General features: G+C 37.4%; 1 protein-coding gene across 3 annotated transcripts in view; it reads right to left on the bottom strand.

The window, feature by feature from the left end:
- Window positions 1–13,385, bottom strand: part of COPG2 (COPI coat complex subunit gamma 2) — a 160,064-nt gene that overhangs the window by 101,958 nt on the left and 44,721 nt on the right. The window contains exon 1 of one of the 3 annotated variants that reach the window (XM_033194248.1): window positions 5,083–5,171. The exons of the other annotated variants lie outside the window; for them this stretch is intronic. The gene's annotated coding sequence lies outside the window, so the exon portion shown is untranslated. Of the gene's footprint in view, window positions 1–5,082; window positions 5,172–13,385 lie in introns of those variants that run through there. 3 annotated transcript variants of the gene reach the window in all.

Below are 13,385 nucleotides of genomic sequence, written 5' to 3'. Positions count from 1 at the left end.
ACACTCATCCAGTAATTTAAGTGCCAAGGGCTATGAATTTTCCTCTGAGCATAGCTTTAGTTGAAATCACAGGTTTTCATCATTAGATTTTAAAAACATTCTTTAATTTCAGTTTTTACTTATATACTGGCCCAAATGTTGAGGCTTTCTTTTTATTTTTCCATTTTAACATATCTGGGTACTATCTGTTCATTTTCTCCTCAAAATAAATGTATTGTTTGATTGCATTGTAATGACAGAATAAGTCTCTACTATATTGCCACATTCTAGAATTAACGGGTTTTCAGGGGTTGAATGTTGAATAATCTGTAAGTGTTCCACAAATATCTGTAAAGGTGACTTTTCTATTATAAAGGTAACGTTTTCATAAGTATTAATTAATCTGTATCAAGTATATTATTTATATCCTTTATACCCTTAGGTTTTTCCTTCTTTTTAAAACAAGGGCTAATACTATTTTGTTTCTATTTACATTTTTTTGTGATTTTTGGCTTATGTATTTTGGTGACATATTAATAAATAATTCATGACAGTTTCTCCTCATTTTGGACAAAGTGTCTCATTCTTGTCTCATTCAAAACTTTCTGCATTTAATTCCATTTTCTAATTATTAACACCTTCACCCAAGCTTCCTTTCAGTAGTGTTTGCCTTATATGCTTTCACCCCTCCTTTTATATTCAAATTTTGCTTTGCCTTGTTTTATATACATCACAATATATAGCATATAGTTAGTTGTATTTCATTTTTAAACTAATCTGTATTTCTCTTAATAGGCAATGTCTGGTGTTAATTCTGTCCATTTGTTTTGTGTTACATCTCTATTTTTAACACTTTCTTTGTTTCCTATAAGTCAGTGTTATCCAATAGAACTTTATGCAATGATGGAAAATGTTCTAACATCATTCAATATAGTAGCCACAAGCGACATGTGGCTAATGAGCACTTGAAATATAGCTAGTGTGACTAATGAACTGAATTTTTAATTTTACAAAAGTTCAATTAATGTTCACTATAACAGCCATATGTATCTAATAGCTATCTTATTGGACAATACAGATGTAAGACTGTGTTTTGTTTTCTAAGTGAATGTGTTTTCTTTCTGAAATATGGAAGATTTACACTCTAGTTCTTTTTGTTGCTGCCATAAAACTTTAGATAAAAGACTTAAGCTATGAAAGCAAAAAAATTAATGCACATGAGCTTTCTCCTCTCTCACCTGCCCTCCCGTGTATCTCCAAATTTTTGTTAGTATTATTCTTTTTGTATTATCATGGATTATAACATTTACATTCTATCTTTAATCATAATTTCTATAGTAGTTTAACCTTACTTCTATAACTGAATAAATTCAATGCTCACTGGAAATTCATTTCCTGTAGCCCCTCTTACAGAATTCACTCTTTTGATTTAATGCTTTGATTAACATAACTTTAATGCTTAATTTTATTTTTCAAGAAAAGCTCACAGGTGTTATGGTCCCTAAATTCTTTCCAGTGTGGAAGTCTGCCTGTTATCCCTGTACTTGAATGACAATTCAATTTGCTGTATTATTCTTGTATCACATGTTCTGTTTCTTAAAACTTTGCACACTGTCCTCATTCTTTTCTGACACTGAAAACTGCCATGAATGGCTGAAGTCGGATTTAGTTTTTCTCACTTTTAAATGACTAGCTTCTTCTGCCAGAAGTCTTAAAAATTATTTCTCTCCACAGTACAAGTTAACCAAGATGCATGTTGGTGTTAGTCATTCTGCTACAATTTTTGTTGGAATACAGTATGCTATTTTAAAATGTAGATTTATTTTAATATGTAGCTATGTTTTTAAAAGTTCTGTTTTTTAATGTTTCATTTATCTATAAACAGGGTTATTACTTCAGCAATGTCAAAAGTTTTGCCCTCTCATCTCTATTAAATTGCTTAAATGTTTTTCTTTTAGTTCAGCATTTCAGTGAGTGTCTATTAGGTGTCAGACACTGCTCCAGACACTTAGGATACTTTAGTAAGCAAAAGAGACAAAGATTCCTGCCCTCAACAAGCATACATTCTGACAGGGAACAATCTAGTAAATATTTCAGGCTCTGCAGGCTATATGACCACCCCACAACCACTCGATTTGGTTGCTGTAACATGAAAGTAGCCATACACAATACATACACAACCCTCTGGCCCATAGAGTAGAGCTGGGTGCCACAGGGATTATTCCCAACCCTTGAAACCTAAAAGTTTGCCTGATTAAATTTAAAAATTGTCTGGTGCTAGTGACTCCTTTCTTTCCTCCCATTGTCTCCTTTCTGAATCGGAATGTATATAATTGTTATTCTAGGCCTGTCCCACCACAGTATCTCCACAGCACATGACTTGTTTTCTAGTTTCACAGGTCCATAGATAAAGAGGAATTCTGTCTCAGGATGAATCATACCCAGAAACTCACCTATACTGGAGTTAGATGATTAGATGATGAGATTTGGGACTTTTCAGTTATAATATTTAATGACATCTTGGACCAGAGTTAATGCAATGGGGTTTAGATTTTGGAAGATTACTGCAATACAGTGAATGCATTTTGCATGTAGGATGAATGTAAATCTTTAGGGACCAGATGGAAGCCTGTGGTAAGCTAAATAATGGCCCCTAAAGACATCAAAGTCCTACTCCCTAGAACCTGTAAATGTATCTCATATGGCAAAAGGTACTTTGCAGATGTGATTAAGTTAAAGATACTGAGATGGGGAGATTATATTGAATTATTTGGGTTAGCCCTAAATGTAATCACAAGTGTCCCCATAAGAACAAGGCAGAGGGAGATTTGACACAGGAAGCATATGTGACAATGAATCAAGAGACTGGAATGATGGGAAGGGGGAGTTAGGATTCAAGGAATACAGGTAGCCTCAGAAGCTAGAAAAGGCAAGAAAACAGATTTTCCCCTAGAGCCTGCAGAAGGAACGTGCTCTGCCTATACCTCTGACATCAGCCGGGTGAAACTGATTTTTAGACTTCTAGTCTCCGTAACTGTAAAAGAATTTGTGTTGTTTTAAGTCACCAGATTTGTTAAGTTACTAAGTTTGTGGTAACTTGTTCTAGCAGCACTGGGAAATCAATGCACAGGAATGGCACACTTATTCTGTAAATATTTTAGACTTTACAGGTTATATGATCTCCTCACAACTACTCAATTCTGTAGCTGCAGCACAAAGGCGGTTATATACAATACATTAAGAAATAGTATGGCTGTGTTCCAGCAAAACTTTATTTACGCTGGCTCACACCTGTAATCCCAGCATTTTGGGAGGCCAAGGCAGGCGGATCACTTGAGGTCAGGAGTTCAAGACCAGCCTGGCCAACATGGTGAAACCTCGTCTCTACTAAAAATATAAAATATTGGCCAGGTGTGGTGGTCACACCTGTAATCCCAGCACTTTGGGAGGCCAAAGTGGGTGGATCACAAGGTTAGGAGTTCGAGACCAGCCTGGCCAACATAATGAAACCGCGTCTCTACTAAAAATACAAAAAATTAGATGGGTGTGGTGGCGCACGCCTGTAACCCCAGCTACTCAGGAGGCTGAGACAGGAGAATCACTGGAACTCGGGTGGTGGAGGTTGCAGTAAGCCAAGATCATGCCACTGCACCCCAGCCTGGGAGACAGAGCGAGACTTCATCTCAAAAATAAATAAATTAAATAAACAAATAACTTTATTTACATGGTTTTGGCCATGTACCATAGCTTGCCAACCCATGTTCTATACCTCTGTCATAGCTTTGGCTGTCCTGACAGCAAAGGCTTGCATAAAGGTAGTTTATTTAGGAAGGTGTTCAGAGGGAGAAGTGAATGACAGGGAAATGAACAGGGAAGGAGGTAAAAACAATATAAAGACCTTTCCTTGAGTGGGTCACTGATGCTGGCAACTGGTTATTTAATGAGCAATCTTCTGAAGAGCCTTATGAAATACATCTCAGAACCACTAACTGTTAGCCCCTGGCTGACTGTTAACCCCAGAGTACTAACTCCCCCATACTTCTGGGGAGTATACATGTGAGCTGAAGTGAATCCGAGTAGGCAAAAAACACTCAGTGCATACCTGAAGTAAGGCAATAACAATGCCAGTGAGCTGAGCCCCTAAAGAATTGCTCATCATGCCACAGCTGGAATCAAAGATAAGGCCTGGGACCATGCAAAGTGGCTCAAAAGAGATATCCAATATAGGCTACCCTTTCCATCCCTCAAATTTGTCCATGTCTTCCATTAAGTCTAATCTATCATGGAGGCTTCAACACGGTAGCAATCACTATTTCTACAAAAGACTAAATAAAGGAAGGTGAGTGAATATGGTTCAATCCTTGCTGCTACAACTAACTCCAAGGCCATAATTGATACTCGTCATCTCCTTCCTAAAACCACCCATTCTACATTTCCCTCCCCACTGGCCAGAACTTCATCTAGTTTTGGCTATGTGTCCAACAGTTGACTCAAACCTTTATCCCAAAGGATGTGAGCCGTGTGTTGGGTGTACCCTGATTGAACCACTGGTTGTTCTCTATCCCTACCAACACTGCCAGAGACAAGCAAGCACCAAAATATACTCAAGTGAATACCATGAATTCTAGACAGGGTCCTTTCTGCCACCATTATACAGAAACGATCCTAGCTTCTGATAAGAATCAAGGTCAATGACCTCTGTAAGTATGGTAGCACTTTCCTTACCTTCACTAGAATGAAGAATCCAAAGTGACCTAACAGTGATCATCATTCCAAATATGCAGACTGGCTCAGTTTGTGGCCCTGACTTCTCTGACATGGGAGTGTCAGCTGCCTGTCGTTGCCAATGTGTCACTCAGACATGTATAATCCTGAAGTGCGGGGTGTTTCTGTGCTAAAGATAATCCTCAACCAACAGGAATCAAGAGCCAATGACTTAAATGCTTCTGTCCTTTCACCCCTGAAAAACATTGGCCCCTGGAACCAGGGTCTCTAATTCACATTTGGGGTACAGATGGGATGCTGTCTTAAGTCTATTCCAGCTGTTATCACAAAATACCTTAAACTGGGTAATTTATAAAGAACAGAATTGTATTTGCTCACAGTTCTGGAGGCTGGGAAGTTCAAGATCAAGGAGCCAGCAAATTCGGTATCTAGTGCAGGTCCCATTCCTCACAGATGGTGCCTTCTAGGTATCCTCAGGTGGTAGGAGGAAGGGAGCTCTCTGAAGTCTCTTATAAGGGCATTAATCTCATTCATGAGGGCAGAGCCTTTATGACATACTCACCTCCTGAAGGCCTTACCTCTTAATACTACTGCATTAGGAATTAAGTTTCAATATGAATTCTGACAGAACAGAATCATTCGAACCTAGCAGATGCACAGTGTCTACAAGTGGGTCACTGTGAGTGACAGTGAAGGGGGCCAGTCCTACTTCCATCTCTTGAATCCTGGACCTACATATTGTATTTATTGGTGATAGCACCATACACAGGCTATCAATCTAATGCATATGCTACATTCCAGAGGAAAATTCCCTAACCTCACATGGTCCCATCCCCAACCTAGTACCTCAGCTGAGCACTCAATATGTTTCCTAGGTGGAACATAATATAGTAAAACTGTTGGATCTCGTAGTCCTGAGCCCACTACCACACTGCTTTTGCAATAAAATAGGTGGCAAGGGCACGTGGGATTCCATTACAATAATCAAAAATAGCTGTTTGTACCACAACCTGGACCTACTGCAAACCCCTGGCTCATTTTACATTTTATGTTGATTTTGACAGGTAATTAAAAAAAAAAATTCATGGAGTCAAATTTATCAGCCTTTTCTTTGATTGCCTCTAAAATTGTAGTCATAATTAACAAAGCTTTTCTCTACACCAAGGTTAAAGGAGAATACATCCATCTTTTCTTCTATTACATGCATGGTTTTATTTTTTAAAAATTTATATGCCTTATCCATTTGGAGTTTACTCATGTGTATGAAGGAAATATGAGTCTTAATTTTATCTTTTTCCAAATGGCTAACTGTTCCAGCATCATGTATTAAAAAGTACATGTTTACCCCAATGATTAGAGATGCCACCTTGTTAAACAGTATGCCACTACACTAAATTCCGTATGTATTTGGGTCTAATTCTGTACTTTCCATCTGTATCAGATTGCATCTGAAAAACGTAGATCAGTCTGACCAAGGTCACCACATTACAAAGTCACCACACAATTTTATTCCACGGTCTATTAGTCTGTTCATGTGCCAGTACCACACTGTTTTAATTGTACAGGCCTTAGATTTACTGACTAGTAGAGCTAGCTTCCTCTCTCCTCTATTCCCGTCTCTCATGCTTTTTCCTTTTTCAGTGACTTCCCAGCTATTCTCACATTATATTTTCCACGTGAACTTTAGTACCAACTCGCCTAACTCCATAATATGATTTGCTGGTATTTTCATTGGATTCCACTGATTTATAAATTAGTTTAGGGAAGAGTAAAATTTTTATAACATTGAGTTGGTCTATTAAAAAACAGGCAACAACTCTAGGCATGGTGGCACATACTTACAATCCCAGCTACTCAGAAGGCTGAAATGGGAGGTTTGCTTGAGCCCAAGAGTTTGAGGACAGACTGGGCAACATAATGAGACCTTGTCTCAAGGAAAAAAATTGAAAAATAAAACTTTTTTTTTTTTTCAAAAAACAAGGTATCTTTATATTTGTTTAAGTATACTTTGAGTCTTTCAGGAGTATCTTAGTCTATTTGGCCTGCTATAACAAAATATTACAGACTAGGTTTCTTATAAACAATAAACATTTATTTTTCACAATTCTGGAGTCTAGGAAGCCTCAGATCAAGATACTGGCAAATCTGGTGACTGGCAAGGTCCTGTTTCCTGGTTCAAATGGCATCTCTTCTAGCTGTGTCTTCACATGGTAGAAGAGACTAGCTAGTGCTCTGCAGTCTTTTCATAAGGGCACTAATCCCGATCCCAAGGGCTCCATCCTCATAATCTAATTACCCCACAAAGGCCCCACTTCCCAATACCATGAACTTGGGGGTCAGAAATTCAAAATATACTTGCGGGGGGACACAAACATTCAGACAAGAGTAAGGAGCTTAACATTTTTTCTAAGTTTTGTACATTTATTGTCAAATCTATTCCTAAGTGTTTAATCCTTTTTGTTGTTGTAAATGGGATTCTGTCTCTCTACTATTATGTCTTCTATGTGCTGTTTCTATGAAGACTAATTATTTTTTTTACTTTTTTATTTCAATAGTTTTTGGGGTACAAGTGGTTTTTGGTTACATAGATAAGTACTGTAGTGGTGATTTCTGAGATTTTAGTGCACCCATCACCCAAGCAGTGTACACTGTACTCAATATGTAGTATTTTATCCCTCATCCTCTCCTGACCTTCCCCTTCCAAGTCCCCAAAGTCCATTATGTCATTCTTACGCCTTTGTGTCTGTGTAGCTTAACTCTCACTTATAAGTTAAAACATATACTTGGTTTTCCATTCAAGTTACTTGACTTAGAATAATGGCCTCCAGTTTCACCCAAGTTGCTGCAAAAGACATTCTTTTGTTCCTTCTTATGGCTATATTCCATGGTGTATATACACACCACATTTTCTTTATCCACTTGTTGACTGATGGGCACTTAGTTTGGTTTCATGTCTTTGCAATTGTGAACTGTGCTGCTATGAACATGCATGTGCTTGTGTCTTTTTCATATAATGACTTCTTTTCTTTCGGGTACATACTCAGCGGTGGGACTGCTGGGTCGAATGGCAGTTCTACTTTTAATTCTTTACAGAATCTCAATACTGTTTTCCATAGTGGTTGTACTAATTTACATTTCTATCAGCTGTGTAACAGTGTTCCCCTTTTATCACATTCATGCCAACATCTATTGTTTTGTGACTTTTTAATTACAGCCATTCTGGCAGAAATAAAGTGATATCTCATTGCGGTTTTAATTTGCTTTTCCCAGATGATTAGTGATATTGGGCATTTTTTCATATGTTTGTTGGCTATCTGTATATCTTCTTTTGAGAAATAAGACTATTGATTATTACATATGAATTTTATATCCTGCTATCCCACTAAATTATTGAGCTCATTTTATCACTGATTATCTGGGGTTCCTACATATTTGATCACATCATCTAAAAGCAGACAGCTTTACTTCTTTGTTAACTCATTCTTATGTCTCGACTTGGTTTCTCTTGTCTAACTGCATTGCTAAATACCTCTAGTACAATGTTGAATAGCAGTGAAGATAATGAACATCCTTGCCTTGGTTCCTGATCTTAGTGGAAATGCCTCTAGTGTTTCTCCATTTAAAAAAAAAAAAAAATAGCGTCATTTTTGACAACCTGTATTTGCCTAAGAAATTATTCATTACATCTAGGTTTCAAATTTATTTCAAAGACTAAAAATTTGTCTTTTGATTTTTACATTTCTTCTGTTTCCCCCTTGTCATTTATTTTGCATATTTATGCTTTTTCCTTTTTTTCATCAACTTAGCTTATGGTTTATTTATATTGTTAATTTTTTCAAAACTAGGATTTTGATTTAATAATTAGATGTTTTCTTTTTTTTCCTCATTAATTTCTGTTTTTATCTATACTAATTTCTATCATGTGCTTTCTTTTGAATTACTTTGTTGTTCTTTACCTAGTTTTTTTGAGCTAAGAATTTAATTCATTTTTTATTCCTTCCTTTTCATTGATAACAGGTATTTACTGCAATGAGTTTTACTTTGATCACTGCTTTAATTCACCATATAGATTTATTATTTTTAATTGACACATAATAATTGTATATACTGATGGCGTACACAGTGATGTCTTGATACATACAATGCATAGTTATCAAATCAGAGTAATTAGTATATCCACATCTTCTCAAATATTTAACATTTCTTTTACTGGGAACATTCAAAATCCTCTCTGAGCTATTTGAAAATACATAATAAATAATTGTTAACTACAGTCATCTTACAGTGCTATATAGTCTACAGACTGATATGTAGTTTATGAAGTGATTTGCCTTTTTTCCCAAAAATTCTGTTATTTAAGTTTGCATCTCCTCTTTCACCCAGAAATAAAGATTTTAAAGTCTTCTGATGGAAGGGTCTTTTTCTTTCTGTTAACAAATTCTAGTTTTATTGTACTGTGATCAGAGATGTGGTTTGTAACATTTCTACTTTAAGGGAGTTATTGATACTTTGTCATCTAATAATGAATTTTTCTGAATGTGCTCAGGGTACTTCAGAATATGTATTCTCTACTATAAAGGTGAAGAACTTGACATATGTACAAAAGATCTACTCTATTAATAGGTGACTTAGATTGTATACCCCCTACTTATTTATCTACTTTATCTCTCTTTTACTAAAAGTGAGCTAATAAAATGTATTATTCATATGTTTCTAGCTATATCTCTCTACATCTCCATGGTTTTTTCTTCATAAAGGTTGTTGTTGTGTTATCTCTTGCACATATACTGAGTAACATATTTTCACTGTGGATTGTGGCTTTAATCATTACAAAGTGTCCTTCTTTGTCACATTTAATGCTTTTAGCCTTGAGCTCCACTTTGCCTGGCATCTACTTTACTTTCTTTTTGTTTCCATTTTCCTCTTATAATTTTGTCTATCCCTTTATTTTCTACCTCTCTGTATCACTTTAAGTGTGTCTCTTGCATACAGTATTGTTTTGTTTGTAAGCCAAACTGAAACTTTTTCTTTTACTATATGGATTAAGCCTATTCATGGTTATTGTTATAACTGATACACTTGATTTTGGCTCTATCATAATAATCTATAAAGGTATGCATTATACTTGCTGCTTCTGTCTCCAAGAGATACATGCTATTTGCCTTTATATTTTAAATTTCGGTAGTTAGGAAGATTTATGTTTTTTTCTAGTGAATTTCTTTGTGATTAAACCTTTTTTGATGACCTTAGTTCCCTCATTTTCTCACTTATTTTACTATGTCTGGATTAAAAGGATTTTCCCACCAGTATTTTGTAGCACCCACCTGTTGACTATACAAGGTTTTTCCATTTTACTTTTTTCCTATCCCTTCTCCTCCCATTTTTTCATCATATTATTTCTTTGTCAGTGTATAACATTTTTACATTAGTCTTCCACACTCCACTGTAGAAACATTTCTACTGTTTTGCTCTTACATAAACATTTTTATATTTTAAAATACTTACCATCAGTCTTTTCAATAAAGTTTTCCCAGACGTCATTTGACTGGATAAAGCTAATCCTCTAGAAAGTTCCTCAGAAAGAGCTAATGGGTGTAGAATTCCCTATATTTGAAAGACAGCTTCCTTAGATAAAAATCAGCCACTCACACTTCCATTGGGTACTTTTTTTTTTTTTTTTGAGACGGAGTCTCACTCTATCGCCCAGGCTGGAGTGCAGTGGTGCGATCTCGGCTCACTGCAACCTCTGCCTCTTGGGTTCAAACAGTTCTCTGACTCAGCCTCCTGAGTAGCTGGATTATAGGCGCCTGCCACCATGCTTGGCTATTTTTTGTATTTTTAGTAAAGATGGGGTTTCACCATCTTGGCCAGGCTATTCTTGAACTCCTGACCTTGTGATTCGCCCACCTCAGCCTCCCAAAGTGCTGGGATTACAGGCATCAGCCACCGCGCCCAGCCTCACTGGTTACTTTTAAAATATTGCTGCATTGTTGCCGTATTTTGTATGTTGATTTTTCAGAAGTCTGATGCTGGTTTGAATCCTCTGCCTTTGTAAGTTGTTTGATCTTTTTTTTTTTGCCTGAAAGCCTTAATAATTTTATCTTTAAATTCTGATAGTTTTACTACAGTATGTCTTAGAGTTGATTATTCTAGGTTAATATTCCCAGTTACCTAATGAAATCTTTCAGTGTATAGAAGCAGGTCTCTCATTAGTTCTGGAAGTTTTCCTGGATAATGGCTTTAAATATTAGCTCTTGCTTTTCTTCTTCAGAGACTCTGAGTCCTTTGTTTCCCGTCTTCCACTTCCACTACTTCTCTCTGACTCTCATCACTTCTTTCTTTGGGACCTTTTCATTCTCTTTGGTTGTTCTTTCTTTGGTAGCCTTTATTAAATTTTCATTTGAATCTATTCTCTCTTGTGCATCTCATATTATGTTTCATCTCTGAGGTAATTTTTTATTTTTCTTCCATTTCCTCCCTGAATTCAATGAATTCTTTTTCATTTTTCCATTTTTGTGTGTGTGAAATTCAAGATTGCTTTTCATATCTTCAAATGCTAATTTGAGCACATTCATTTCTGTTTTGAGTGAAAACTTACTGTTTTTTTCTGCTTCACGTTTGTTTGGGAGGTTGGAGGACTGACCTCTGTGAAATTTTGTTTCCCTGTTTTCTGCAATCGTTATAGACTTTTCTTTTGGTTCACTTTTACAATACTTGGATATTTTCAAGTTTCTTAGTTTAATGGCACACTTTTCTTTGCCTAGGGAAATCCAGGCCTTTGGAAGTATTTGTATGTGTTTTATTGACAGCAAAGGGGTTACAAGAACCTCTAATTTTGTGGTTCTCAGTGACAGAGCAGGAGCATCACCATCTTGGACAAGCACTGCCATTTTAAAGTTCACCTTGATCAAAAACTGCCTAAATCCAAAGGGCATCAGCCAACGGCTAAGGTCAGCATGACCAAAAATCACAAATGACACCTCCAACCAGAAACATTCCAACCATAAAATAAACCCCTCCCTGACCAGAGACACGCCAGCCTCGAGACATCCTCCCCTCCAATCCGAGAGATGTCAGCCCCAAGATAACCTCCCCTTTGACCAGAGACATTCCAACTCCACCAAAAACTTCTCCCCCACACAGAAACATTGTGTTAAGAATTGTGATAAGAAACACAGAGCTTGTGATAAGCCCTCTCACCCTAAAAAAAAAAAAAAATCTATACTCTTTTTTTTTGTTTCTGAGACTCAGTCTCGCACTGTCACCAAGGCTGGATGAAGTGCAGTGGCGTAATCTTGTCTCACTGCAACCTCTGCCTCCCAGGTTCAAGCGTTTCTCTTGCCTCAGCCTCCCGAGTAGCTGGGATTACAGGCGCCTGCCACCACACCTGGCTTTTTTTTTTTTTTTTTGTATTTTTAGTGGAGACGGGGTTTTACTTTGTTAGCCAGGATGGTCTCGAATAGCTGACCTCATGATCCACCCACCTCGGCCTCCCAACCTGCTGGGATTACAGGCATGAGCCACCATGCCTGGCTAATAAATACTTAGTCTGTAAGAGAGAGCGCTCCTGACCAAAATCAGCCAGAAGCCCCTCTCATGTTTATTCTCCAAAATAAACCTGTCTTTGACTGTTGAGCTGCTTTCCATGTTTCTTTCCTCTTTCTTTAACTCTTACACTTAAGACCTTGAAGAACCCTGACTATCTACCTTTCCTTCTTTTTCCCGTTGACCATCTGATTGCCAAAAGGCACTACTTTTTTCCTTTTTGCCTTTTTTCTCCTGGAGAAGTGTATGTTTGGAACACTGTCCCTTTATGTTGTGCTGGCCCTTTTAAATTACACTTGCCCTTTTATGTTGAGTATTTCTCTTTAAATTGTGCGTACAGCCTTTGAGACAGAGTCGCTCTGTTGCCAAGGCTGGAGTGCAGTAAAGCAGCACGATACTGGCTCACGGCAACCTCCAACTCCCAGGCTCAAGTGATTCTTTCATCTCAGCCTCCTGAGTAGCTGGGACCACAAGCACGCCCATCATGCCCATGTAATTTATGTACTTTCCTTGTTTAGTAGAGATGGGATTTCACCATGTTGCCCAAGCTTTTCTATTGTGCTTAAATCTTAAAATCAAGTATACTTTGAAAACTGTTTCCTATAGTAAATGATCTTATCTTCTCCACTAACTTTCCAGTATTTTCTGAATTACAACTGTGGAGTCCTAATCAGGGAAAAGTCAGGCTGGCAGGACCAAGGCAAAGCAAAAAGAGAACGCAGATAAGCTGTAAGTTGGCCTTTCTTCATGGTCCAGGACACACAACCCTCCTGCACAAATAACTCACAATCTTCCTGTGCCCAACTTATCACTAGACCATCAGCTAACAGAAAAATGTAAGTTATCTAACTGCAACCTTGGTGTTATCAGTACTGCACAAAGCCCTCTTCAGCACAGCATGAGCACCATCCTATAAAATCCCCGGCAAGCCTTTGTCTCCCTGAAGTCAGCTCTGCTCTTGCTGACTGGGCCACTGCACCCTAGCAACATGTTTTCACTTTTTAAAAAAATCTGTCTTTCTTTACCTACACCTGCCTTGGTCAATTTTTTTTACCGTCTTCGTGACACCAGCCTCAGATAGTTACTACTCACAGCAACAACTTTAATCTTTCTAGTTGCTGTTCCCACCTGGTGGT

Source organism: Trachypithecus francoisi, unplaced genomic scaffold (assembly GCF_009764315.1).
Source record: "Trachypithecus francoisi isolate TF-2019V2 unplaced genomic scaffold, Tfra_2.0 Lachesis_group4, whole genome shotgun sequence".
Taxonomy (NCBI): Eukaryota; Metazoa; Chordata; class Mammalia; order Primates; family Cercopithecidae; genus Trachypithecus; species Trachypithecus francoisi.
The sequence above is the reverse complement of the archived record's forward strand: the minus strand, read 5'-3'. Positions and strand labels throughout refer to the sequence as shown.